This window comes from Rhipicephalus microplus, chromosome X, assembly GCF_043290135.1.
Source record: "Rhipicephalus microplus isolate Deutch F79 chromosome X, USDA_Rmic, whole genome shotgun sequence".
Lineage (NCBI taxonomy): Eukaryota > Metazoa > Arthropoda > Arachnida > Ixodida > Ixodidae > Rhipicephalus > Rhipicephalus microplus.
This window is the reverse complement of record NC_134710.1, coordinates 465,339,525-465,367,149: the sequence shown is the minus strand read 5'-3', so window position 1 is coordinate 465,367,149 and position 27,625 is coordinate 465,339,525. Positions and strand designations below refer to the sequence as shown.

Genomic DNA, 27,625 nt, shown 5'->3' with positions numbered 1-27,625 from the left:
CGATTACGCAGGTGAACACACCTGCTTGATAAAGGAATGCTGATTCAGATTGCATCGCGAGAGTAGGCGTTGCAAAACAACCGGAACAGCGTGAAAGACATGTAGTAATCTGCAACAGCTCTAATAAAGCAGTTTTACCGAAGCGCAAGAACTGCTAGATCCCGCTGTCCCTCTTCTCCCGTCTCCTGAAATAGCTCAGTTGGGAGAGCGTTAATCTGAACATATAAAGGTCCTTGGCTCGATCCCGGGTTTCGTCGTCCAAAGCACGATTTGTTAAATCTGTCGGTATACAAGTATTTTGCAATAATTCTAACGAGTGAAACGGTTACGCAGGTGAACACACATGCTTGATAAAGAAATGCTGATTCAGATTGCATCGCGGAAGTAGGCATTGCAAAAGAACCAGAACAGCGTGAAAGACATGTAGTAATGTGCAACAGCCCTAATAAAGCAGTTTTACCGAAACGCAAGAACTGTTAAATGCCGCTTTCACTCTTCTCCCGTATGCCGAAATAGCTCAGTTCAGAGAGAGTTAGACTGAAAATCTGAAGGTCCTTGGCTCGATCCCGGGTTTCGGCGTCCAGAGCATTTTTTTTTGTTAAATCTCTCGGTATACAAGTATTTCGCAATAATTCTAACGAGTGAAACGGTTACGCAGGTGAACACACCTGCTTGATAAAGAAATGCTGATTCAGATGGCATCGCGACAGTAGGCGTTGCAAAAGAACCGGAACAGCGTGAAAGACATGTAGTAATGTGCAACAGCTCTAATAAAGCAGTTTTACCGAAGCGCAAGAACTGCTAGATCCCGCTGTCACTCTTCTCCCGTCTGCTGAAATAGCTCAGTTGGGAGAGCGTTAAACTGAACATCTAAAGGTCCTTGGCTCGATCCCGGGTTTCAGCGTTCAAAGCAATTTTTTTGTTAAATCTCTCGGTATACAAGTATTTTGCAATACTTCTAACGAGTGAAACGGTTACGCAGGTGAACACACATGCTTGATAAAGAAATGCTGATTCAGATTGCATCGCGGGAGTAGGCATTGCAAAAAAACCGGAAAAGCGTGAAAGACATGTAGTAATGTGCAACAGCTCTAATAAAGCAGTTTTACCGAAGCGCAAGAACTGCTAGATCCCGCTGTCACTCTTCTCCCGTCTGCTGAAATAGCTCAGTTGGGAGAGTGGTAATCTGAACATATAAAGGTCCTTGGGTCGATCCCGGGTTTCAGCGTCCAAAGCACTTTTTTGTTACATCTGTCGGTATACAAGTATTTGGCAAGAATTCTAACGAGTGAAACGATTACGCAGGTGAACACACCTGCTTGATAAAGGAATGCTGATTCAGATTGCATCGCGACAGTAGGCATTGCAAAAAAACCGGAAAAGCGTGAAAGACATGTAGTAATGTGCAACAGCTCTAATAAAGCAGTTTTACCGAAGCGCAAGAACTGCTAGATCCCGCTGTCACTCTTCTTCCGTCTGCTGAAATAGCTCAGTTGGGAGAGCGTTAATCTGAACTTATAAAGGTCCTTGGCTCGATCCCGGGTTTCAGCGTCCAAAGCAATTTTTTTGTTAAATCTCTCGGTATACAAGTATTTTGCAATACTTCTAACGAGTGAAACGGTTACGCAGGTGAACACCCATGCTTGATAAAGAAATGCTGATTCAGATTGCATCGCAGGAGTAGGCATTGCAAAAAAACCGGAACAGCGTGAAAAACATGTAGTAATGTGCAACAGCTCTAATAAAGCAGTTTTACCGAAGCGCAAGAACTGCTAGATCCCGCTGTCACTCTTCTCCCGTCTGCTGAAATAGCTCAGTTGGGAGAGTGGTAATCTGAACATATAAAGGTCCTTGGCTCGATCCCGGGTTTCAGCGTCCAAAGCACTTTTTTGTTACATCTGTCGGTATACAAGTATTTGGCAAGAATTCTAACGAGTGAAACGATTACGCAGGTGAACACACATGCTTGATAAAGGAATGCTGATTCAGATTGCATCGCGAGAGTAGGCGTTGCAAAACAACCGGAACAGCGTGAAAGACATGTAGTAATCTGCAACAGCTCTAATAAAGCAGTTTTACCGAAGCGCAAGAACTGCTAGATCCCGCTGTCCCTCTTCTCCCGTCTCCTGAAATAGCTCAGTTGGGAGAGCGTTAATCTGAACATATAAAGGTCCTTGGCTCGATCCCGGGTTTCGTCGTCCAAAGCACGATTTGTTAAATCTGTCGGTATACAAGTATTTTGCAATAATTCTAACGAGTGAAACGGTTACGCAGGTGAACACACATGCTTGATAAAGAAATGCTGATTCAGATTGCATCGCGGAAGTAGGCATTGCAAAAGAACCAGAACAGCGTGAAAGACATGTAGTAATGTGCAACAACCCTAATAAAGCAGTTTTACCGAAACGCAAGAACTGTTAAATGCCGCTTTCACTCTTCTCCCGTATGCCGAAATAGCTCAGTTCAGAGAGAGTTAGACTGAAAATCTGAAGGTCCTTGGCTCGATCCCGGGTTTCGGCGTCCAGAGCATTTTTTTTGTTAAATCTCTCGGTATACAAGTATTTCGCAATAATTCTAACGAGTGAAACGGTTACGCAGGTGAACACACCTGCTTGATAAAGAAATGCTGATTCAGATGGCATCGCGACAGTAAGCGTTGCAAAAGAACCGGAACAGCGTGAAAGACATGTAGTAATGTGCAACAGCTCTAATAAAGCAGTTTTACCGAAGCGCAAGAACTGCTAGATCCCGCTGTCACTCTTCTCCCGTCTGCTGAAATAGCTCAGTTGGGAGAGCGTTAAACTGAACATCTAAAGGTCCTTGGCTCGATCCCGGGTTTCAGCGTTCAAAGCAATTTTTTTGTTAAATCTCTCGGTATACAAGTATTTTGCAATACTTCTAACGAGTGAAACGGTTACGCAGGTGAACACACATGCTTGATAAAGAAATGCTGATTCAGATTGCATCGCGGGAGTAGGCATTGCAAAAAAACCGGAAAAGCGTGAAAGACATGTAGTAATGTGCAACAGCTCTAATAAAGCAGTTTTACCGAAGCGCAAGAACTGCTAGATCCCGCTGTCACTCTTCTCCCGTCTGCTGAAATAGCTCAGTTGGGAGAGTGGTAATCTGAACATATAAAGGTCCTTGGGTCGATCCCGGGTTTCAGCGTCCAAAGCACTTTTTTGTTACATCTGTCGGTATACAAGTATTTGGCAAGATTTCTAACGAGTGAAACGATTACGCAGGTGAACACACCTGCTTGATAAAGGAATGCTGATTCAGATTGCATCGCGACAGTAGGCATTGCAAAAAAACCGGAAAAGCGTGAAAGACATGTAGTAATGTGCAACAGCTCTAATAAAGCAGTTTTACCGAAGCGCAAGAACTGCTAGATCCCGCTGTCACTCTTCTCCCGTCTGCTGAAATAGCTCAGTTGGGAGAGCGGTAATCTGAACTTATAAAGGTCCTTGGCTCGATCCCGGGTTTCAGCGTCCAAAGCACTTTTTTGTTAAATCTGTCGGTATACAAGTATTTTGCAAGAATTCTAACGAGTGAAACGGTTACGCAGGTGAATACACCTGCTTGATAAAGGAATGCTGATTCAGATTGCATCGCGACAGTAGGCGTTGCAAAAGAACCGGAACAGCGTGAAAGACATGTAGTAATGTGCAACAGCTCTAATAAAGCAGTTTTACCGAAGCGCAAGAACTGCTAGATCACGCTGTCACTCTTCTCCCGTCTGCTGAAATAGCACAGTTGGGAGAGCGTTAAGCTGAACATCTAAAGGTCCTTGGGTCGATCCCGGGTTTCAGCGTCCAAAGCACTTTTTTGTTACATCTGTCGGTATACAAGTATTTGGCAAGAATTCTAACGAGTGAAACGATTACGCAGGTGAACACACATGCTTGATAAAGGAATGCTGATTCAGATTGCATCGCGACAGTAGGCGTTGCAAAAGACCCGGAACAGCGTGAAAGACATGTAGTAATGTGCAACAGATCTAATAAAGCAGTTTTACCGAAGCGCAAGAACTCCTAGATCCCGCTGTCACTCTTCTCCCCTCTGCTGAAAGAGCTCAGTAGGAGAGCGTTAAACTGAACATCTAAAGGTCCTTGGCTCGATGCCGGGTTTCAGCGTCCAAAGCACTTTTTTTAAATCTCTCGGTATACAAGTATTTCGCAATAATTCTAACGAGTGAAACGGTTACGCAGGTGAACACACCTGCTTGATAAAGAAATGCTGATTCAGATTGCATCGCGACAGTAGGCGTTGCAAAAATCCGGAACAGCGTGAAAGACATGCAGAAATGTGCAACAGCTCTAATAAAGAAGTTTTACCGAAGCGCAAAAACTGCTAGATCCCGCTGTCACTCTTCTTCCGTCTGCTGAAATAGCTCAGTTGGGAGAGCGTTAATCTGAACTTATAAAGGTCCTTGGCTCGATCCCGAGTTTCAGCGTCCAAAGTACTTTTTTGTTAAATCTGTCGGTATACAAGTATTTTGCAAGAATTCTAACGAGTGAAACGGTTACGCAGGTGAATACACCTGCTTGAAAAAGGAATGCTGATTCAGATTGCATCGCGACAGTAGGCGTTGCAAAAGAACCGGAACAGCGTGAAAGACATGTAGTAATGTGCAACAGCTCTAATAAAGCAGTTTTACCGAAGCGCAAGAACTGCTAGATCCCGCTGTCACTCTTCTCCCGTCTGCTGAAATAGCTCAGTTGGGAGAGCGTTAAACTGAACATCTAAAGGTCCTTGGCTCGATCCCGGGTTTCAGCGTCCAAAGCAATTTTTTGTTAAATCTCTCGGTATACAAGTATTTTGCAATACTTTTAACGAGTGAAACGGTTACGCAGGTGAACACACATGCTTGATAAAGAAATGCTGATTCAGCTTGCGTCGCGGGAGAAGGCATTGCAAAAAACCGGGACAGCGTGAAAGACATGTAGTAATGTGCAACAGCTCTAATAAAGTAGTTTTACCGAAGTGCAAGAACTGCTAGATCCCGCTGTCACTCTTCTCCCGTCTGCTGAAATAGCTCAGTTGGGAGAGTGTTAATCTGAACATATAAAGGTCCTTGGGTCGATCCCGGGTTTCAGCGTCCAAAGCACTTTTTTGTTACATCTGTCGGTATACAAGTATTTGGCAAGAATTCTAACGAGTGAAACGATTACGCAGGTGAACACACCTGCTTGATAAAGGAATGCTGATTCAGATTGCATCGCGACAGTAGGCATTGCAAAAAAACCGGAAAAGCGTGAAAGACATGTAGTAATGTGCAACAGCTCTAATAAAGCAGTTTTACCGAAGCGCAAGAACTGCTAGATCCCGCTGTCACTCTTCTTCCGTCTGCTGAAATAGCTCAGTTGGGAGAGCGTTAATCTGAACTTATAAAGGTCCTTGGCTCGATCCCGGGTTTCAGCGTCCAAAGCAATTTTTTTGTTAAATCTCTCGGTATACAAGTATTTTGCAATACTTCTAACGAGTGAAACGGTTACGCAGGTGAACACCCATGCTTGATAAAGAAATGCTGATTCAGATTGCATCGCAGGAGTAGGCATTGCAAAAAAACCGGAACAGCGTGAAAAACATGTAGTAATGTGCAACAGCTCTAATAAAGCAGTTTTACCGAAGCGCAAGAACTGCTAGATCCCGCTGTCACTCTTCTCCCGTCTGCTGAAATAGCTCAGTTGGGAGAGTGGTAATCTGAACATATAAAGGTCCTTGGCTCGATCCCGGGTTTCAGCGTCCAAAGCACTTTTTTGTTACATCTGTCGGTATACAAGTATTTGGCAAGAATTCTAACGAGTGAAACGATTACGCAGGTGAACACACATGCTTGATAAAGGAATGCTGATTCAGATTGCATCGCGAGAGTAGGCGTTGCAAAACAACCGGAACAGCGTGAAAGACATGTAGTAATCTGCAACAGCTCTAATAAAGCAGTTTTACCGAAGCGCAAGAACTGCTAGATCCCGCTGTCCCTCTTCTCCCGTCTCCTGAAATAGCTCAGTTGGGAGAGCGTTAATCTGAACATATAAAGGTCCTTGGCTCGATCCCGGGTTTCGTCGTCCAAAGCACGATTTGTTAAATCTGTCGGTATACAAGTATTTTGCAATAATTCTAACGAGTGAAACGGTTACGCAGGTGAACACACATGCTTGATAAAGAAATGCTGATTCAGATTGCATCGCGGAAGTAGGCATTGCAAAAGAACCAGAACAGCGTGAAAGACATGTAGTAATGTGCAACAACCCTAATAAAGCAGTTTTACCGAAACGCAAGAACTGTTAAATGCCGCTTTCACTCTTCTCCCGTATGCCGAAATAGCTCAGTTCAGAGAGAGTTAGACTGAAAATCTGAAGGTCCTTGGCTCGATCCCGGGTTTCGGCGTCCAGAGCATTTTTTTTGTTAAATCTCTCGGTATACAAGTATTTCGCAATAATTCTAACGAGTGAAACGGTTACGCAGGTGAACACACCTGCTTGATAAAGAAATGCTGATTCAGATGGCATCGCGACAGTAAGCGTTGCAAAAGAACCGGAACAGCGTGAAAGACATGTAGTAATGTGCAACAGCTCTAATAAAGCAGTTTTACCGAAGCGCAAGAACTGCTAGATCCCGCTGTCACTCTTCTCCCGTCTGCTGAAATAGCTCAGTTGGGAGAGCGTTAAACTGAACATCTAAAGGTCCTTGGCTCGATCCCGGGTTTCAGCGTTCAAAGCAATTTTTTTGTTAAATCTCTCGGTATACAAGTATTTTGCAATACTTCTAACGAGTGAAACGGTTACGCAGGTGAACACACATGCTTGATAAAGAAATGCTGATTCAGATTGCATCGCGGGAGTAGGCATTGCAAAAAAACCGGAAAAGCGTGAAAGACATGTAGTAATGTGCAACAGCTCTAATAAAGCAGTTTTACCGAAGCGCAAGAACTGCTAGATCCCGCTGTCACTCTTCTCCCGTCTGCTGAAATAGCTCAGTTGGGAGAGTGGTAATCTGAACATATAAAGGTCCTTGGGTCGATCCCGGGTTTCAGCGTCCAAAGCACTTTTTTGTTACATCTGTCGGTATACAAGTATTTGGCAAGATTTCTAACGAGTGAAACGATTACGCAGGTGAACACACTTGCTTGATAAAGGAATGCTGATTCAGATTGCATCGCGACAGTAGGCATTGCAAAAAAACCGGAAAAGCGTGAAAGACATGTAGTAATGTGCAACAGCTCTAATAAAGCAGTTTTACCGAAGCGCAAGAACTGCTAGATCCCGCTGTCACTCTTCTCCCGTCTGCTGAAATAGCTCAGTTGGGAGAGCGGTAATCTGAACTTATAAAGGTCCTTGGCTCGATCCCGGGTTTCAGCGTCCAAAGCACTTTTTTGTTAAATCTGTCGGTATACAAGTATTTTGCAAGAATTCTAACGAGTGAAACGGTTACGCAGGTGAATACACCTGCTTGATAAAGGAATGCTGATTCAGATTGCATCGCGACAGTAGGCGTTGCAAAAGAACCGGAACAGCGTGAAAGACATGTAGTAATGTGCAACAGCTCTAATAAAGCAGTTTTACCGAAGCGCAAGAACTGCTAGATCACGCTGTCACTCTTCTCCCGTCTGCTGAAATAGCACAGTTGGGAGAGCGTTAAGCTGAACATCTAAAGGTCCTTGGGTCGATCCCGGGTTTCAGCGTCCAAAGCACTTTTTTGTTACATCTGTCGGTATACAAGTATTTGGCAAGAATTCTAACGAGTGAAACGATTACGCAGGTGAACACACATGCTTGATAAAGGAATGCTGATTCAGATTGCATCGCGACAGTAGGCGTTGCAAAAGACCCGGAACAGCGTGAAAGACATGTAGTAATGTGCAACAGATCTAATAAAGCAGTTTTACCGAAGCGCAAGAACTCCTAGATCCCGCTGTCACTCTTCTCCCCTCTGCTGAAAGAGCTCAGTAGGAGAGCGTTAAACTGAACATCTAAAGGTCCTTGGCTCGATGCCGGGTTTCAGCGTCCAAAGCACTTTTTTTAAATCTCTCGGTATACAAGTATTTCGCAATAATTCTAACGAGTGAAACGGTTACGCAGGTGAACACACCTGCTTGATAAAGAAATGCTGATTCAGATTGCATCGCGACAGTAGGCGTTGCAAAAATCCGGAACAGCGTGAAAGACATGCAGAAATGTGCAACAGCTCTAATAAAGAAGTTTTACCGAAGCGCAAAAACTGCTAGATCCCGCTGTCACTCTTCTTCCGTCTGCTGAAATAGCTCAGTTGGGAGAGCGTTAATCTGAACTTATAAAGGTCCTTGGCTCGATCCCGAGTTTCAGCGTCCAAAGTACTTTTTTGTTAAATCTGTCGGTATACAAGTATTTTGCAAGAATTCTAACGAGTGAAACGGTTACGCAGGTGAATACACCTGCTTGAAAAAGGAATGCTGATTCAGATTGCATCGCGACAGTAGGCGTTGCAAAAGAACCGGAACAGCGTGAAAGACATGTAGTAATGTGCAACAGCTCTAATAAAGCAGTTTTACCGAAGCGCAAGAACTGCTAGATCCCGCTGTCACTCTTCTCCCGTCTGCTGAAATAGCTCAGTTGGGAGAGCGTTAAACTGAACATCTAAAGGTCCTTGGCTCGATCCCGGGTTTCAGCGTCCAAAGCAATTTTTTGTTAAATCTCTCGGTATACAAGTATTTTGCAATACTTTTAACGAGTGAAACGGTTACGCAGGTGAACACACATGCTTGATAAAGAAATGCTGATTCAGCTTGCGTCGCGGGAGAAGGCATTGCAAAAAACCGGGACAGCGTGAAAGACATGTAGTAATGTGCAACAGCTCTAATAAAGTAGTTTTACCGAAGTGCAAGAACTGCTAGATCCCGCTGTCACTCTTCTCCCGTCTGCTGAAATAGCTCAGTTGGGAGAGTGTTAATCTGAACATATAAAGGTCCTTGGCTCGATCCCGGGTTTCAGCGTCCAAAGCACTTTTTTGTTACATCTGTCGGTATACAAGTATTTGGCAAGAATTCTAACGAGTGAAACGATTACGCAGGTGAACACACCTGCTTGATAAAGGAATGCTGATTCAGATTGCATCGCGACAGTAGGCGTTGCAAAAGAACCGGAACAGCGTGAAAGACATGTAGTAACGTGCAACAGATCTAATAAAGCAGTTTTACCGAAACGCAAGAACTGCTAGATCCCGCTGTCATTCTTCTCCCATCTGCTGAAATAGCTCAGTAGGAGAGCGTTAAACTGAACATCTAAAGGTCCTTGGCTCGATCCCGGGTTTCAGCGTCCAAAGCACTTTTTTTTAAATCTCTCGGTATACAAGTATTTCGCAATAATTCTAACGAGTGAAACGGTTACGCAGGTGAACACACCTGCTTGATAAAGTAATGCTCATTCAGATTGCATCGCGACAGTAGGCGTTGCAAAAGAACCGGAACAGCGTGAAAGACATGTAGTAATCTGCAACAGCTCTAATAAAGCAGTTTTACCGAAGCGCAAGAACTGCTAGATCCCGCTGTCACTCTTGTCCCGTCTCCTGAAATAGCTCAGTTGGGAGAGCGTTAATCTGAACATATAAAGGTCCTTGGCTCGATCCCGGGTTTCGTCGTCCAAAGCACGATTTTTTAAATCTGTCGGTATACAAGTATTTTGCAATAATTCTAACGAGTGAAACGGTTACGCAGGTGAACACACATGCTTGATAAAGAAATGCTGATTCAGATTGCATCGTGGAAGTAGGCATTGCAAAAGAACCAGAACAGCGTGAAAGACATGTAGTAATGTGCAACAGCCCTAAGAAAGCAGTTTTACCGAAACGCAAGAACTGTTAAATGCCGCTTTCACTCTTCTCCCGTATGCCGAAGTAGCTCAGTTCAGAGAGAGTTAGACTGAAAATCTGAAGGTCCTTGGCTCGATCCCGGGTTTCGGCGTCCAGAGCATTTTTTTGTTAAATCTTTTGATACACAAGTATTTTTCAATACTTCTAACGAGCGAAACGGTTACGCAGGTGAACACACATGCTTGATAAAGAAATGCTGACTCAGATTGCATCGCCGGAGTAGGCATTGCAAAAGAACCAGAACAGCGTGAAATACACGTAATAATGTGCAACAGCTCTAATAAAGCGGTTTTACCGAAACGCAAGAACTCTTAAATTCCGCTGTCACTCTTCTCCCGTCTGCCGAAATAGCGCAGTTGGGAGAGCGGTAATCTGAACTTATAAAGGTCCTTGGCTCGATCCCGGGTTTCAGCGTCCAAAGCACTTTTTTGTTAAATCTGTCGGTATACAAATATTTTGCAAGAATTCTAACGAGTGAAACGGTTACGCAGGTGAATACACCTGCTTGATAAAGGAATGCTGATTCAGATTGCATCGCGACAGTAGGCGTTGCAAAAGAACCGGAACAGCGTGAAAGACATGTAGTAATGTGCAACAGCTCTAATAAAGCAGTTTTACCGAAGCGCAAGAACTGCTAGATCCCGCTGTCACTCTTCTCCCGTCTGCTGAAATAGCTCAGTTGGGAGAGCGTTAAAGTGAACATCTAAAGGTCCTTGGGTCGATCCCGGGTTTCAGCATCCAAAGCACTTTTTTGTTACATCTGTCGGTATACAAGTATTTGGCAAGAATTCTAACGAGTGAAACGATTACGCAGGTGAACACACATGCTTGATAAAGGAATGCTGATTCAGATTGCATCGCGACAGTAAGCGTTGCAAAAGACCCGGAACAGCGTGAAAGACATGTAGTAATGTGCAACAGATCTAATAAAGCAGTTTTACCGAAGCGCAAGAACTGCTAGATCCCGCTGTCACTCTTCTCCCCTCTGCTGAAAGAGCTCAGTAGGAGAGCGTTAAACTGAACATCTAAAGGTCCTTGGCTCGATGCCGGGTTTCAGCGTCCAAAGCACTTTTTTTAAATCTCTCGGTATACAAGTATTTCGCAATAATTCTAACGAGTGAAACGGTTACGCAGGTGAACACACCTGCTTGATAAAGAAATGCTGATTCAGATTGCATCGCGACAGTAGGCGTTGCAAAAATCCGGAACAGCGTGAAAGACATGTAGAAATGTGCAACAGCTCTAATAAAGAAGCTTTACCGAAGCGCAAGAACTGCTAGATCCCGCTGTCACTCTTCTTCCGTCTGCTGAAATAGCTCAGTTGGGAGAGCGTTAATCTGAACTTATAAAGGTCCTTGGCTCGATCCCGAGTTTCAGCGTCCAAAGTACTTTTTTGTTAAATCTGTCGGTATACAAGTATTTTGCAAGAATTCTAACGAGTGAAACGGTTACGCAGGTGAATACACCTGCTTGATAAAGGAATGCTGATTCAGATTGCATCGCGACAGTAGGCGTTGCAAAAGAACCGGAACAGCGTGAAAGACATGTAGTAATGTGCAACAGCTCTAATAAAGCAGTTTTACCGAAGCGCAAGAACTGCTAGATCCCGCTGTCACTCTTCTCCCGACTGCTGAAATAGCTCAGTTGGGAGAGCGTTAAACTGAACATCTAAAGGTCCTTGGCTCGATCCCGGGTTTCAGCGTCCAAAGCAATTTTTTGTTAAATCTCTCGGTATACAAGTATTTTGCAATACTTTTAACGAGTGAAACGGTTACGCAGGTGAACACACATGCTTGATAAAGAAATGCTGATTCAGATTGCATCGCGGGAGAAGGCATTGCAAAAAATCGGGACAGCGTGAAAGACATGTAGTAATGTGCAACAGCTCTAATAAAGTAGTTTTACCGAAGTGCAAGAACTGCTAGATCCCGCTGTCACTCTTCTCCCGTCTGCTGAAATAGCTCAGTTGGGAGAGTGTTAATCTGAACATATAAAGGTCCTTGGCTCGATCCCGGGTTTCAGCGTCCAAAGCACTTTTTTGTTACATCTGTCGGTATACAAGTATTTGGCAAGAATTCTAACGAGTGAAACGATTACGCAGGTGAACACACCTGCTTGATAAAGGAATGCTGATTCAGATTGCATCGCGACAGTAGGCGTTGCAAAAGAACCGGAACAGCGTGAAAGACATGTAGTAACGTGCAACAGATCTAATAAAGCAGTTTTACCGAAGCGCAAGAACTGCTAGATCCCGCTGTCATTCTTCTCCCATCTGCTGAAATAGCTCAGTAGGAGAGCGTTAAACTGAACATCTAAAGGTCCTTGGCTCGATCCCGGGTTTCAGCGTCCAAAGCACTTTTTTTTAAATCTCTCGGTATACAAGTATTTCGCAATAATTCTAACGAGTGAAACGGTTACGCAGGTGAACACACCTGCTTGATAAAGTAATGCTCATTCAGATTGCATCGCGACAGTAGGCGTTGCAAAAGAACCGGAACAGCGTGAAAGACATGTAGTAATCTGCAACAGCTCTAATAAAGCAGTTTTACCGAAGCGCAAGAACTGCTAGATCCCGCTGTCACTCTTGTCCCGTCTCCTGAAATAGCTCAGTTGGGAGAGCGTTAATCTGAACATATAAAGGTCCTTGGCTCGATCCCGGGTTTCGTCGTCCAAAGCACGATTTTTTAAATCTGTCGGTATACAAGTATTTTGCAATAATTCTAACGAGTGAAACGGTTACGCAGGTGAACACACATGCTTGATAAAGAAATGCTGATTCAGATTGCATCGTGGAAGTAGGCATTGCAAAAGAACCAGAACAGCGTGAAAGACATGTAGTAATGTGCAACAGCCCTAAGAAAGCAGTTTTACCGAAACGCAAGAACTGTTAAATGCCGCTTTCACTCTTCTCCCGTATGCCGAAGTAGCTCAGTTCAGAGAGAGTTAGACTGAAAATCTGAAGGTCCTTGGCTCGATCCCGGGTTTCGGCGTCCAGAGCATTTTTTTGTTAAATCTTTTGATACACAAGTATTTTTCAATACTTCTAACGAGCGAAACGGTTACGCAGGTGAACACACATGCTTGATAAAGAAATGCTGACTCAGATTGCATCGCGGGAGTAGGCATTGCAAAAGAACCAGAACAGCGTGAAATACACGTAATAATGTGCAACAGCTCTAATAAAGCGGTTTTACCGAAACGCAAGAACTCTTAAATTCCGCTGTCACTCTTCTCCCGTCTGCCGAAATAGCGCAGTTGGGAGAGCGGTAATCTGAACTTATAAAGGTCCTTGGCTCGATCCCGGGTTTCAGCGTCCAAAGCACTTTTTTGTTAAATCTGTCGGTATACAAATATTTTGCAAGAATTCTAACGAGTGAAACGGTTACGCAGGTGAATACACCTGCTTGATAAAGGAATGCTGATTCAGATTGCATCGCGACAGTAGGCGTTGCAAAAGAACCGGAACAGCGTGAAAGACATGTAGTAATGTGCAACAGCTCTAATAAAGCAGTTTTACCGAAGCGCAAGAACTGCTAGATCCCGCTGTCACTCTTCTCCCGTCTGCTGAAATAGCTCAGTTGGGAGAGCGTTAAAGTGAACATCTAAAGGTCCTTGGGTCGATCCCGGGTTTCAGCATCCAAAGCACTTTTTTGTTACATCTGTCGGTATACAAGTATTTGGCAAGAATTCTAACGAGTGAAACGATTACGCAGGTGAACACACATGCTTGATAAAGGAATGCTGATTCAGATTGCATCGCGACAGTAAGCGTTGCAAAAGACCCGGAACAGCGTGAAAGACATGTAGTAATGTGCAACAGATCTAATAAAGCAGTTTTACCGAAGCGCAAGAACTGCTAGATCCCGCTGTCACTCTTCTCCCCTCTGCTGAAAGAGCTCAGTAGGAGAGCGTTAAACTGAACATCTAAAGGTCCTTGGCTCGATGCCGGGTTTCAGCGTCCAAAGCACTTTTTTTAAATCTCTCGGTATACAAGTATTTCGCAATAATTCTAACGAGTGAAACGGTTACGCAGGTGAACACACCTGCTTGATAAAGAAATGCTGATTCAGATTGCATCGCGACAGTAGGCGTTGCAAAAATCCGGAACAGCGTGAAAGACATGTAGAAATGTGCAACAGCTCTAATAAAGAAGGTTTACCGAAGCGCAAGAACTGCTAGATCCCGCTGTCACTCTTCTTCCGTCTGCTGAAATAGCTCAGTTGGGAGAGCGTTAATCTGAACTTATAAAGGTCCTTGGCTCGATCCCGAGTTTCAGCGTCCAAAGTACTTTTTTGTTAAATCTGTCGGTATACAAGTATTTTGCAAGAATTCTAACGAGTGAAACGGTTACGCAGGTGAATACACCTGCTTGATAAAGGAATGCTGATTCAGATTGCATCGCGACAGTAGGCGTTGCAAAAGAACCGGAACAGCGTGAAAGACATGTAGTAATGTGCAACAGCTCTAATAAAGCAGTTTTACCGAAGCGCAAGAACTGCTAGATCCCGCTGTCACTCTTCTCCCGTCTGCTGAAATAGCTCAGTTGGGAGAGCGTTAAACTGAACATCTAAAGGTCCTTGGCTCGATCCCGGGTTTCAGCGTCCAAAGCAATTTTTGTTAAATCTCTCGGTATACAAGTATTTTGCAATACTTTTAACGAGTGAAACGGTTACGCAGGTGAACACACATGCTTGATAAAGAAATGCTGATTCAGATTGCATCGCGGGAGAAGGCATTGCAAAAAATCGGGACAGCGTGAAAGACATGTAGTAATGTGCAACAGCTCTAATAAAGTAGTTTTACCGAAGTGCAAGAACTGCTAGATCCCGCTGTCACTCTTCTCCCGTCTGCTGAAATAGCTCAGTTGGGAGAGTGTTAATCTGAACATATAAAGGTCCTTGGCTCGATCCCGGGTTTCAGCGTCCAAAGCACTTTTTTGTTACATCTGTCGGTATACAAGTATTTGGCAAGAATTCTAACGAGTGAAACGATTACGCAGGTGAACACACCTGCTTGATAAAGGAATGCTGATTCAGATTGCATCGCGACAGTAGGCGTTGCAAAAGAACCGGAACAGCGTGAAAGACATGTAGTAACGTGCAACAGATCTAATGAAGCAGTTTTACCGAAACGCAAGAACTGTTAAATGCCGCTTTCACTCTTCTCCCGTATGCCGAAGTAGCTCAGTTCAGAGAGAGTTAGACTGAAAATCTGAAGGTCCTTGGCTCGATCCCGGGTTTCGGCGTCCAGAGCATTTTTTTGTTAAATCTTTTGATACACAAGTATTTTTCAATACTTCTAACGAGCGAAACGGTTACGCAGGTGAACACACATGCTTGATAAAGAAATGCTGACTCAGATTGCATCGCGGGAGTAGGCATTGCAAAAGAACCAGAACAGCGTGAAATACACGTAATAATGTGCAACAGCTCTAATAAAGCGGTTTTACCGAAACGCAAGAACTCTTAAATTCCGCTGTCACTCTTCTCCCGTCTGCCGAAATAGCGCAGTTGGGAGAGCGGTAATCTGAACTTATAAAGGTCCTTGGCTCGATCCCGGGTTTCAGCGTCCAAAGCACTTTTTTGTTAAATCTGTCGGTATACAAGTATTTTGCAAGAATTCTAACGAGTGAAACGGTTACGCAGGTGAATACACCTGCTTGATAAAGGAATGCTGATTCAGATTGCATCGCGACAGTAGGCGTTGCAAAAGAACCGGAACAGCGTGAAAGACATGTAGTAATGTGCAACAGCTCTAATAAAGCAGTTTTACCGAAGCGCAAGAACTGCTAGATCCCGCTGTCACTCTTCTCCCGTCTGCTGAAATAGCTCAGTTGGGAGAGCGTTAAACTGAACATCTAAAGGTCCTTGGGTCGATCCCGGGTTTCTGCGTCCAAAGCACTTTTTTGTTACATCTGTCGGTATACAAGTATTTGGCAAGAATTCTAACGAGTGAAACGATTACGCAGGTGAACACACATGCTTGATAAAGGAATGCTGATTCAGATTGCATCGCGACAGTAAGCGTTGCAAAAGACCCGGAACAGCGTGAAAGACATGTAGTAATGTGCAACAGATCTAATAAAGCAGTTTTACCGAAGCGCAAGAACTGCTAGATCCCGCTGTCACTCTTCTCCCCTCTGCTGAAAGAGCTCAGTAGGAGAGCGTTAAACTGAACATCTAAAGGTCCTTGGCTCGATGCCGGGTTTCAGCGTCCAAAGCACTTTTTTTAAATCTCTCGGTATACAAGTATTTCGCAATAATTCTAACGAGTGAAACGGTTACGCAGGTGAACACACCTGCTTGATAAAGAAATGCTGATTCAGATTGCATCGCGACAGTAGGCATTGCAAAAAAACCGGGACAGCGTGAAAGACATGTAGTAATGTGCAACAGCTCTAATACAGTAGTTTTACCGAAGTGCAAGAACTGCTAGATCCCGCTGTCACTCTTCTCCCGTCTGCTGAAATAGCTCAGTTGGGAGAGTGTTAATCTGAACATATAAAGGTCCTTGGCTCGATCCCGGGTTTCAGCGTCCAAAGCACTTTTTTGTTACATCTGTCGGTATACAAGTATTTGGCAAGAATTCTAACGAGTGAAACGATTACGCAGGTGAACACACCTGCTTGATAAAGGAATGCTTATTCAGATTGCATCGCGACAGTAGGCGTTGCAAAAGAACCGGAACAGCGTGAAAGACATGTAGTAACGTGCAACAGATCTAATAAAGCAGTTTTACCGAAGCGCAAGAACTGCTAGATCCCGCTGTCATTCTTCTCCCATCTGCTGAAATAGCTCAGTAGGAGAGCGTTAAACTGAACATCTAAAGGTCCTTGGCTCGATCCCGGGTTTCAGCGTCCAAAGCACTTTTTTTTAAATCTCTCGGTATACAAGTATTTCGCAATAATTCTAACGAGTGAAACGGTTACGCAGGTGAACACACATGCTTGATAAAGAAATGCTGATTCAGATTGCATCGTGGAAGTAGGCATTGCAAAAGAACCAGAACAGCGTGAAAGACATGTAGTAATGTGCAACAGCCCTAAGAAAGCAGTTTTACCGAAACGCAAGAACTGTTAAATGCCGCTTTCACTCTTCTCCCGTATGCCGAAGTAGCTCAGTTCAGAGAGAGTTAGACTGAAAATCTGAAGGTCCTTGGCTCGATCCCGGGTTTCGGCGTCCAGAGCATTTTTTTGTTAAATCTTTTGATACACAAGTATTTTTCAATACTTCTAACGAGCGAAACGGTTACGCAGGTGAACACACATGCTTGATAAAGAAATGCTGACTCAGATTGCATCGCGGGAGTAGGCATTGCAAAAGAACCAGAACAGCGTGAAATACACGTAATAACGTGCAACAGCTCTAATAAAGCGGTTTTACCGAAACGCAAGAACTCTTAAATTCCGCTGTCACTCTTCTCCCGTCTGCCGAAATAGCGCAGTTGGGAGAGCGGTAATCTGAACTTATAAAGGTCCTTGGCTCGATCCCGGGTTTCAGCGTCCAAAGCACTTTTTTGTTAAATCTGTCGGTATACAAGTATTTTGCAAGAATTCTAACGAGTGAAACGGTTACGCAGGTGAATACACCTGCTTGATAAAGGAATGCTGATTCAGATTGCATCGCGACAGTAGGCGTTGCAAAAGAACCGGAACAGCGTGAAAGACATGTAGTAATGTGCAACAGCTCTAATAAAGCAGTTTTACCGAAGCGCAAGAACTGCTAGATCCCGCTGTCACTCTTCTCCCGTCTGCTGAAATAGCTCAGTTGGGAGAGCGTTAAACTGAACATCTAAAGGTCCTTGGGTCGATCCCGGGTTTCTGCGTCCAAAGCACTTTTTTGTTACATCTGTCGGTATACAAGTATTTGGCAAGAATTCTAACGAGTGAAACGATTACGCAGGTGAACACACATGCTTGATAAAGGAATGCTGATTCAGATTGCATCGCGACAGTAAGCGTTGCAAAAGACCCGGAACAGCGTGAAAGACATGTAGTAATGTGCAACAGATCTAATAAAGCAGTTTTACCGAAGCGCAAGAACTGCTAGATCCCGCTGTCACTCTTCTCCCCTCTGCTGAAAGAGCTCAGTAGGAGAGCGTTAAACTGAACATCTAAAGGTCCTTGGCTCGATGCCGGGTTTCAGCGTCCAAAGCACTTTTTTTAAATCTCTCGGTATACAAGTATTTCGCAATAATTCTAACGAGTGAAACGGTTACGCAGGTGAACACACCTGCTTGATAAAGAAATGCTGATTCAGATTGCATCGCGACAGTAGGCATTGCAAAAAAACCGGGACAGCGTGAAAGACATGTAGTAATGTGCAACAGCTCTAATACAGTAGTTTTACCGAAGTGCAAGAACTGCTAGATCCCGCTGTCACTCTTCTCCCGTCTGCTGAAATAGCTCAGTTGGGAGAGTGTTAATCTGAACATATAAAGGTCCTTGGCTCGATCCCGGGTTTCAGCGTCCAAAGCACTTTTTTGTTACATCTGTCGGTATACAAGTATTTGGCAAGAATTCTAACGAGTGAAACGATTACGCAGGTGAACACACCTGCTTGATAAAGGAATGCTTATTCAGATTGCATCGCGACAGTAGGCGTTGCAAAAGAACCGGAACAGCGTGAAAGACATGTAGTAACGTGCAACAGATCTAATAAAGCAGTTTTACCGAAGCGCAAGAACTGCTAGATCCCGCTGTCATTCTTCTCCCATCTGCTGAAATAGCTCAGTAGGAGAGCGTTAAACTGAACATCTAAAGGTCCTTGGCTCGATCCCGGGTTTCAGCGTCCAAAGCACTTTTTTTTAAATCTCTCGGTATACAAGTATTTCGCAATAATTCTAACGAGTGAAACGGTTACGCAGGTGAACACACCTGCTTGATAAAGAAATGCTGATTCAGATTGCATCGCGACAGTAGGCGTTGCAAGAGAACCGGAACAGCGTGAAAGACATGTAGTAATCTGCAACAGCTCTAATAAAGCAGTTTTACCGAAGCGCAAGAACTGCTAGATCCCGCTGTCACTCTTGTCCCGTCTCCTGAAATAGCTCAGTTGGGAGAGCGTTAATCTGAACATATAAAGGTCCTTGGCTCGATCCCGGGTTTCGTCATCCAAAGCACGATTTTTTAAATCTGTCGGTATACAAGTATTTTGCAATAATTCTAACGAGTGAAATGGTTACGCAGGTGAACACACATGCTTGATAAAGAAATGCTGATTCAGATTGCATCGTGGAAGTAGGCATTGCAAAAGAACCAGAACAGCGTGAAAGACATGTAGTAATGTGCAACAGCCCTAATAAAGCAGTTTTACCGAAACGCAAGAACTGTTAAATGCCGCTTTCACTCTTCTCCCGTATGCCGAAATAGCTCAGTTCAGAGAGAGTTAGACTGAAAATCTGAAGGTCCTTGGCTCGATCCCGGGTTTCGGCGTCCAGAGCATTTTTTTTGTTAAATCTTTTGATACACAAGTATTTTTCAATACTTCTAACGAGCGAAACGGTTACGCAGGTGAACACACATGCTTGATAAAGAAATGCTGACTCAGATTGCATCGCGGGAGTAGGCATTGCAAAAGAACCAGAACAGCGTGAAATACACGTAATAATGTGCAACAGCTCTAATAAAGCGGTTTTACCGAAACGCAAGAACTCTTAAATTCCGCTGTCACTCTTCTCCCGTCTGCCGAAATAGCGCAGTTGGGAGAGCGTTAGACTGAAAATCTAAAGGTCCTTGGCACGATCCCCGGTTTCGGCGTCCAGAGCAATTTTTTGTTAAATCTCTCGGTATACAAGTATTTTGCAATACTTCTAACGAGTGAAACGGTTACGCAGGTGAACACACAAGCTTGATAAAGAAATGCTGATTCAGATTGCATCGCGGGAGTAGGCATTGCAAAAGAACCAGAACAGTTGAAATACACGTAATAATGTGCAACAGCTCTAATAAAGCGGTTTTACCTAAACGCAAGAACTCTTAAATCCCGCTGTCACTCTTCTCCCGTCTGCCGAAATAGCGCAGTTCGGAGAGCGTTAAACTGAACATCTAAAGGTCCTTGGCTCGATCCCGGGTTTCTGCGTCCAAAGCAATTTTTTGGTAAATCTGTCGGTATACAAGTATTTTGCATCAATTCTGAGGAGTGAAACGGTTACGCAGGTGAACACACATGCTTGATAAAGAAATGCTGATTCAGATTGCATCGCAACAGTAGGCGTTGCAAAAGAACCGGAACAGCGTGAAAGACATGTAGTAATGTGCAACAGCTCTAATAAAGCAGTTTTACCGAAGCGCAAGAACTGCTAGATCCCGCTGTCACTCTTCTCCCGTCTGCTGAAATAGCTCAGTTGGGAGAGCGTTAATCTGAACATATAAGGTCCTTGGCTCGATCCCCGGTATCGTCGTCGAAAGCACGATTTGTTAAATCTGTCGGTATACAAGTATTTTGCAAGAATTCTAACGAGTTAAACAGTTACGCAGGTGAACACACATGCTTGATAAAGAAATGCTGAATCAGATTGAATCGCGGCAGTAGGCGTTGCAAAAAAACCGAAACAGCGTGAAAGACACGTATTAAGATGCAACAGCTCTAATAAAGCAGTTTTACCGAAGCGCAAGAACTGCTAGATCCCGCTAACACTCTTCTCCCGTCTGCTGATATAGCTCAGTTGGGAGAGCGTTAAACTGAACATTTAAAGGTCCTTGGCTCGATCCCGGGTTTCAGCGTCCAAAGCAATTTTTTGTTAAATCTCTCGGTATACAAGTATTTTGCAATACTTCTAACGAGTTAAACAGTTACGCAGGTGAACACACATGCTTGATAAAGAAATGCTGATTCAGATTGTATCGCGGGAGTAGGCATTGCAAAAAAACCGGAACAGCGTGAAAGACATGTAGTAATGTGCAACAGCTCTAATAAAGCAGTTTTACCGATGCGCAAGAACTGCTAGATCCCGCTGTCACTCTTCTCCCGTCTGCTGAAATAGCTCAGTTGGGAGAGCGTTAATCTGAACATATAAAGGTCCTTGGCTCGATCCTGGGTTTCAGCGTCCAAAGCACTTTTTTGTTACATCTGTCGGTATACAAGTATTTGGCAAGAATTCTAACGAGTGAAACGATTACGCAGGTGAACACACCTGCTTAATAAAGGAATGCTGATTCAGATTGCATCGCGACAGTAGGCGTTGAAAAAGACCCGGAACAGCGTGAAAGACATGTAGTAATGTACAACAGATCTAATAAAGCAGTGTTACCGAAGCGCAAGAACTGCTAGATCCCGCTGTCACTCTTCTCCCGTCTGCCGAAATAGCGCAGTTGGGAGAGCGTTAGACTGAAAATCTAAAGGTCCTTGGCTCGATCCCCGGTTTCGGCGTCCAGAGCAATTTTTTGTTAAATCTCTCGGTATACAAGTATTTTGCAATACTTCTAACGAGTGAAACGGTTACGCAGGTGAACACACATGCTTGATAAAGAAATGCTGATTCAGGTTGCACCGCGCGAGTAGGCATTGCAAAAGAACCGGAACAGCGTGAAATACACGTATTAATGTGCGACAGCTCTAATAAAGCGGTTTTACCGGAACGCAAGAACTCTTAAATCCTGCTGTCACTCTTCTCCCGTCTGCCGAAAAAGCGCAGTTGGGAGAGCGTTAAACTGAACATCTAAAGGTCCTTGGCTCGATCCCGGGTTTCAGCGTCCAAAGCACTTTTTTGTTAAATCTTTCGGTATACAAGTATTTCGCAATAATTCTAACGAGTGAAACGGTTACGCAGGTGAACACACGTGCTTGAAAAAGAAATGCTGATTCAGATTGCATCGCAACAGTAGGCGTTGCAAAAGAACCGGAAACGCGTGAAAGACATGTAGTAATGTGCAACAGCTCTAATAAAGCAGTTTTACCGAAGCGCAAAAACTGCTAAATCCCGCTGTCACTCTTCTCCCGTCTGCTGAAATAGCTCAGTTGGGAGAGCGTTAATCTGAACATATAAGGTCCTTGGCTCGATCCCGGGTATCGTCGTCCAAAGCACGATTTGTTAAATCTGTCGGTATACAAGTATTTTGCAAGCATTCTAACGAGTTAAACTGTTACGCAGGTGAACACACATGCTTGATAAAGAAATGCTGAATCAGATTCAATCGCGGCAGTAGGGGTTGCAAAAAAACCGGAACAGCGTGAAAGACACGTATTAAGATGCAACAGCTCTAATAAAGCAGTTTTACCGAAGCGCAAGAACTGCTAGATCCCGCTGTCACTCTTCTCCCGTCTGCTGAAATAGCTCAGTTGGGAGAGCGTTAAACCGAACATTTAAAGGTCCTTGGCTCGATCCCGGGTTTCAGCGTCCAAAGCAATTTTTTGTTAAATCTCTCGGTATACAAGTATTTTGCAATACTTCTAACGAGTGAAACGGTTACGCAGGTGAACACACAAGCTTGATAAAGAAATGCTGATTCAGATTGCATCGCGGGAGAAGGCATTGCAAAAAAACCGGAACAGCGTGAAAGACATGTAGTAATGTGCAACAGCTCTAATGAAGCAGTTTTACCGATGCGCAAGAACTGCTAGATGCCGCTGTCACTCTTCTCCCGTCTGCTGAAATAGCTCAGTTGGGAGAGCGTTAATCTGAACATATAAAGGTCCTTGGCTCGATCCCGGGTTTCAGCGTCCAGAGCACAATTTTGTTACATCTGTCGCTATACAAGTATTTGGCAAGAATTCTAACGAGTGAAACGATTACGCAGGTGAACACACCTGCTTGATAAAGGAATGCTGATTCAGATTGCATCGCGACAGTAAGCGTTGCAAAAGACCCGGAACAGCGTGAAAGACATGTAGTAATGTGCAACAGATCTAATAAAGCAGTTTTACCGAAGCGCAAGAACTGCTAGATCCCGCTGTCACTCTTCTCCCCTCTGCTGAAATAGCTCAGTAGGAGAGCGTTAAACTGAACATCTAAAAGTCCTTGGCTCGATCCCGGGTTTCAGCGTCCAAAGCACTTTTTTTTTTAAATCTCTCGGTATACAAGTATTTCGCAATAATTCTAACGAGTGAAACGGTTACGCAGGTGAACACACCTGCTTGATAAAGAAATGCTGATTCAGATTGCATCGCGACAGTAGGCGTTGCAAAAGAACCGGAACAGCGTGAAAGACATGTAGTAATCTGCAACAGCTCTAATAAAGCAGTTTTACCGAAGCGCAAGAACTGCTAGATCCCGCTGTCACTCTTGGCCCGTCTCCTGAAATAGCTCAGTTGGGAGAGCGTTAATCTGAACATATAAAGGTCCTTGGCTCGATCCCGGGTTTCGTCGTCCAAAGCACGATTTGTTAAATCTGTCGGTATACAAGTATTTTGCAATAATTCTAACGAGTGAAATGGTTACGCAGGTGAACACACATGCTTGATAAAGGAATGCTGATTCAGATTGCATCGCGGAAGTAGGCATTGAAAAAGAACCAGAACAGCGTGAAATACACGTAATAATGTGCAACAGCTCTAATAAAGCGGTTTTACCGAAACGCAAGAACTCTTAAATCCCGCTGTCACTCTTCTCCCGTCTGCCGAAATAGCGCAGTTGGGAGAGCGTTAAACTGAACATCTAAAGGTCCTTGGCTCGATCCCGGGTTTCTGCGTCCAAAGCAATTTTTTGGTAAATCTGTCGGTATACAAGTATTTTGCATATTCTGAGGAGTGAAACGGTTACGCAGGTGAACACACATGCTTGATAAAGAAATGCTGATTCAGATTGCATCGCGGGAGTAGGCATTGCAAAAGAACCGGAACAGCGTGAAATACACGTAATAATGTGCGACAGCTCTAATAAAGCGGTTTTACCGGAACGCAAGAACTCTTAAATCCTGCTGTCACTCTTCTCCCGTCTGCCGAAACAGCGCAGTTGGGAGAGCGTTAAACTGAACATCTAAAGGTCCTTGGCTCGATCCCGGGTTTCAGCGTCCAAAGCACTTATTTGTTAAATCTTTCGGTATACAAGTATTTCGCAATAATTCTAACGAGTGAAACGGTTACGCAGGTGAACACACGTGCTTGAAAAAAAAATGCTGATTCAGATTGCATCGCAACAGTAGGCGTTGCAAAAGAACCGGAAACGCGTGAAAGACATGTAGTAATGTGCAACAGCTCTAATAAAGCAGTTTTACCGAAGCGCAAAAACTGCTAAATCCTGCTGTCACTCTTCTCCCGTCTGCTGAAATAGCTCAGTTGGGAGAGCGTTAATCTGAACATATAAGGTCCTTGGCTCGATCCCGGGTATCGTCGTCCAAAGCACGATTTGTTAAATCTGTCGGTATACAAGTATTTTGCAAGCATTCTAACGAGTTAAACTGTTACGCAGGTGAACACAAATGCTTGATAAAGAAATGCTGAATCAGATTGAATCGCGGCAGTAGGCGTTGCAAAAAAACCGGAACAGCGTGAAAGACACGTATTAAGATGCAACAGCTCTAATAAAGCGGTTTTACCGGAACGCAAGAACTCTTAAATCCTGCTGTCACTCTTCTCCCGTCTGCCGAAACAGCGCAGTTGGGAGAGCGTTAAACTGAACATCTAAAGGTCCTTGGCTCGATCCCGGGTTTCAGCGTCCAAAGCAATTTTTTGTTAAATCTCTCGGTATACAAGTATTTTGCAATACTTCTAACGAGTGAAACGGTTACGCAGGTGAACACACATGCTTGATAAAGAAATGCTGATTCAGATTGCATCGCGGGAGTAGGCATTGCAAAAAAACCGGAACAGCGTGAAAGACATGTAGTAATGTGCAACAGCTCTAATAAAGCAGTTTTACCGATGCGCAAGAACTGCTAGATCCCGCTGTCACTCTTCTCCCGTCTGCTGAAATAGCTCAGTTGGGAGAGCGTTAATCTGAACATATAAAGGTCCTTGGCTCGATCCTGGGTTTCAGCGTCCAAAGCACTTTTTTGTTACATCTGTCGGTATACAAGTATTTGGCAAGAATTCTAACGAGTGAAACGATTACGCAGGTGAACACACCTGCTTGATAAAGGAATGCTGATTCAGATTGCATCGCGACAGTAGGCGTTGAAAAAGACCCGGAACAGCGTGAAAGACATGTAGTAATGTACAACAGATCTAATAAAGCAGTGTTACCGAAGCGCAAGAACTGCTAGATCCCGCTGTCACTCTTCTCCCGTCTGCCGAAATAGCGCAGTTGGGAGAGCGTTAGACTGAAAATCTAAAGGTCCTTGGCTCGATCCCCGGTTTCGGCGTCCAGAGCAATTTTTTCTTAAATCTCTCGGTATACAAGTATTTTGCAATACTTCTAACGAGTGAAACGGTTACGCAGGTGAACACACATGCTTGATAAAGAAATGCTGATTCAGGTTGCACCGCGCGAGTAGGCATTGCAAAAGAACCGGAACAGCGTGAAATACACGTATTAATGTGCGACAGCTCTAATAAAGCGGTTTTACCGGAACGCAAGAACTCTTAAATCCTGCTGTCACTCTTCTCCCGTCTGCCGAAACAGCGCAGTTGGGAGAGCGTTAAACTGAACATCTAAAGGTCCTTGGCTCGATCCCGGGTTTCAGCGTCCAAAGCACTTTTTTGTTAAATCTTTCGGTATACAAGTATTTCGCAATAATTCTAACGAGTGAAACGGTTACGCAGGTGAACACACGTGCTTGAAAAAGAAATGCTGATTCAGATTGCATCGCAACAGTAGGCGTTGCAAAAGAACCGGAAACGCGTGAAAGACATGTAGTAATGTGCAACAGCTCTAATAAAGCAGTTTTACCGAAGCGCAAAAACTGCTAAATCCCGCTGTCACTCTTCTCCCGTCTGCTGAAATAGCTCAGTTGGGAGAGCGTTAATCTGAACATATAAGGTCCTTGGCTCGATCCCGGGTATCGTCGTCCAAAGCACGATTTGTTAAATCTGTCGGTATACAAGTATTTTGCAAGCATTCTAACGAGTTAAACTGTTACGCAGGTGAACACACATGCTTGATAAAGAAATGCTGAATCAGATTCAATCGCGGCAGTAGGGGTTGCAAAAAAACCGGAACAGCGTGAAAGACACGTATTAAGATGCAACAGCTCTAATAAAGCAGTTTTACCGAAGCGCAAGAACTGCTAGATCCCGCTGTCACTCTTCTCCCGTCTGCTGAAATAGCTCAGTTGGGAGAGCGTTAAACCGAACATTTAAAGGTCCTTGGCTCGATCCCGGGTTTCAGCGTCCAAAGCAATTTTTTGTTAAATCTCTCGGTATACAAGTATTTTGCAATACTTCTAACGAGTGAAACGGTTACGCAGGTGAACACACATGCTTGATAAAGAAATGCTGATTCAGATTGCATCGCGGGAGAAGGCATTGCAAAAAAACCGGAACAGCGTGAAAGACATGTAGTAATGTGCAACAGCTCTAATGAAGCAGTTTTACCGATGCGCAAGAACTGCTAGATGCCGCTGTCACTCTTCTCCCGTCTGCTGAAATAGCTCAGTTGGGAGAGCGTAATCTGAACATATAAAGGTCCTTGGCTCGATCCCGGGTTTCAGCGTCCAAAGCACAATTTTGTTACATCTGTCGCTATACAAGTATTTGGCAAGAATTCTAACGAGTGAAACGATTACGCAGGTGAACACACCTGCTTGATAAAGGAATGCTGATTCAGATTGCATCGCGACAGTAGGCGTTGCAAAAGACCCGGAACAGCGTGAAAGACATGTAGTAATGTGCAACAGATCTAATAAAGCAGTTTTACCGAAGCGCAAGAACTGCTAGATCCCGCTGTCACTCTTCTCCCGTCTGCTGAAATAGCTCAGTAGGAGAGCGTTAAACTGAACATCTAAAAGTCCTTGGCTCGATCCCGGGTTTCAGCGTCCAAAGCACTTTTTTTTTTAAATCTCTCGGTATACAAGTATTTCGCAATAATTCTAACGAGTGAAACGGTTACGCAGGTGAACACACCTGCTTGATAAAGAAATGCTGATTCAGATTGCATCGCGACAGTAGGCGTTGCAAAAGAACCGGAACAGCGTGAAAGACATGTAGTAATCTGCAACAGCTCTAATAAAGCAGTTTTACCGAAGCGCAAGAACTGCTAGATCCCGCTGTCACTCTTGGCCCGTCTCCTGAAATAGCTCAGTTGGGAGAGCGTTAATCTGAACATATAAAGGTCCTTGGCTCGATCCCGGGTTTCGTCGTCCAAAGCACGATTTGTTAAATCTGTCGGTATACAAGTATTTTGCAATAATTCTAATGAGTGAAATGGTTACGCAGGTGAACACACATGCTTGATAAAGGAATGCTGATTCAGATTGCATCGCGGAAGTAGGCATTGAAAAAGAACCAGAACAGCGTGAAATACACGTAATAATGTGCAACAGCTCTAATAAAGCGGTTTTACCGAAACGCAAGAACTCTTAAATCCCGCTGTCACTCTTCTCCCGTCTGCCGAAATAGCGCAGTTGGGAGAGCGTTAAACTGAACATCTAAAGGTCCTTGGCTCGATCCCGGGTTTCTGCGTCCAAAGCAATTTTTTGGTAAATCTGTCGGTATACATGTATTTTGCATATTCTGAGGAGTGAAACGGTTACGCAGGTGAACACACATGCTTGATAAAGAAATGCTGATTCAGATTGCATCGCGGGAGTAGGCATTGCAAAAGAACCGGAACAGCGTGAAATACACGTATTAATGTGCGACAGCTCTAATAAAGCGGTTTTACCGGAACGCAAGAACTCTTAAATCCTGCTGTCACTCTTCTCCCGTCTGCCGAAACAGCGCAGTTGGGAGAGCGTTAAACT

The 27,625-nt window shown here is 44.1% G+C and overlaps 16 non-coding genes across 16 annotated transcripts; all 16 read left to right on the top strand.

The window, feature by feature from the left end:
* Positions 1-831: 831 nt before the first annotated feature.
* TRNAF-GAA (transfer RNA phenylalanine (anticodon GAA)) lies at positions 832-904 on the top strand. Its single transcript has one exon. It is a non-coding gene; the product is annotated as a tRNA-Phe (tRNA).
* Positions 905-2,771: 1,867 nt separating this feature from the next.
* TRNAF-GAA (transfer RNA phenylalanine (anticodon GAA)) lies at positions 2,772-2,844 on the top strand. The gene has a single exon. It is a non-coding gene; the product is annotated as a tRNA-Phe (tRNA).
* A 1,862-nt stretch (positions 2,845-4,706) lies between these two features.
* On the top strand, positions 4,707-4,779 carry TRNAF-GAA (transfer RNA phenylalanine (anticodon GAA)). The gene has a single exon. It is a non-coding gene; the product is annotated as a tRNA-Phe (tRNA).
* Positions 4,780-6,644: 1,865 nt separating this feature from the next.
* On the top strand, positions 6,645-6,717 carry TRNAF-GAA (transfer RNA phenylalanine (anticodon GAA)). The gene has a single exon. It is a non-coding gene; the product is annotated as a tRNA-Phe (tRNA).
* Positions 6,718-8,579: 1,862 nt separating this feature from the next.
* TRNAF-GAA (transfer RNA phenylalanine (anticodon GAA)) lies at positions 8,580-8,652 on the top strand. The gene has a single exon. It is a non-coding gene; the product is annotated as a tRNA-Phe (tRNA).
* Positions 8,653-10,513: 1,861 nt separating this feature from the next.
* Positions 10,514-10,586, top strand: TRNAF-GAA (transfer RNA phenylalanine (anticodon GAA)). Its single transcript has one exon. It is a non-coding gene; the product is annotated as a tRNA-Phe (tRNA).
* An 892-nt stretch (positions 10,587-11,478) lies between these two features.
* On the top strand, positions 11,479-11,551 carry TRNAF-GAA (transfer RNA phenylalanine (anticodon GAA)). Its single transcript has one exon. It is a non-coding gene; the product is annotated as a tRNA-Phe (tRNA).
* Positions 11,552-13,412: 1,861 nt separating this feature from the next.
* TRNAF-GAA (transfer RNA phenylalanine (anticodon GAA)) lies at positions 13,413-13,485 on the top strand. The gene has a single exon. It is a non-coding gene; the product is annotated as a tRNA-Phe (tRNA).
* An 892-nt stretch (positions 13,486-14,377) lies between these two features.
* On the top strand, positions 14,378-14,450 carry TRNAF-GAA (transfer RNA phenylalanine (anticodon GAA)). Its single transcript has one exon. It is a non-coding gene; the product is annotated as a tRNA-Phe (tRNA).
* A 1,217-nt stretch (positions 14,451-15,667) lies between these two features.
* On the top strand, positions 15,668-15,740 carry TRNAF-GAA (transfer RNA phenylalanine (anticodon GAA)). The gene has a single exon. It is a non-coding gene; the product is annotated as a tRNA-Phe (tRNA).
* Positions 15,741-17,600: 1,860 nt separating this feature from the next.
* Positions 17,601-17,673, top strand: TRNAF-GAA (transfer RNA phenylalanine (anticodon GAA)). Its single transcript has one exon. It is a non-coding gene; the product is annotated as a tRNA-Phe (tRNA).
* A 2,826-nt stretch (positions 17,674-20,499) lies between these two features.
* On the top strand, positions 20,500-20,572 carry TRNAF-GAA (transfer RNA phenylalanine (anticodon GAA)). The gene has a single exon. It is a non-coding gene; the product is annotated as a tRNA-Phe (tRNA).
* A 573-nt stretch (positions 20,573-21,145) lies between these two features.
* On the top strand, positions 21,146-21,218 carry TRNAF-GAA (transfer RNA phenylalanine (anticodon GAA)). Its single transcript has one exon. It is a non-coding gene; the product is annotated as a tRNA-Phe (tRNA).
* An 894-nt stretch (positions 21,219-22,112) lies between these two features.
* Positions 22,113-22,185, top strand: TRNAF-GAA (transfer RNA phenylalanine (anticodon GAA)). Its single transcript has one exon. It is a non-coding gene; the product is annotated as a tRNA-Phe (tRNA).
* A 2,829-nt stretch (positions 22,186-25,014) lies between these two features.
* Positions 25,015-25,087, top strand: TRNAF-GAA (transfer RNA phenylalanine (anticodon GAA)). The gene has a single exon. It is a non-coding gene; the product is annotated as a tRNA-Phe (tRNA).
* Positions 25,088-25,981: 894 nt separating this feature from the next.
* TRNAF-GAA (transfer RNA phenylalanine (anticodon GAA)) lies at positions 25,982-26,054 on the top strand. The gene has a single exon. It is a non-coding gene; the product is annotated as a tRNA-Phe (tRNA).
* Positions 26,055-27,625: the final 1,571 nt, after the last annotated feature.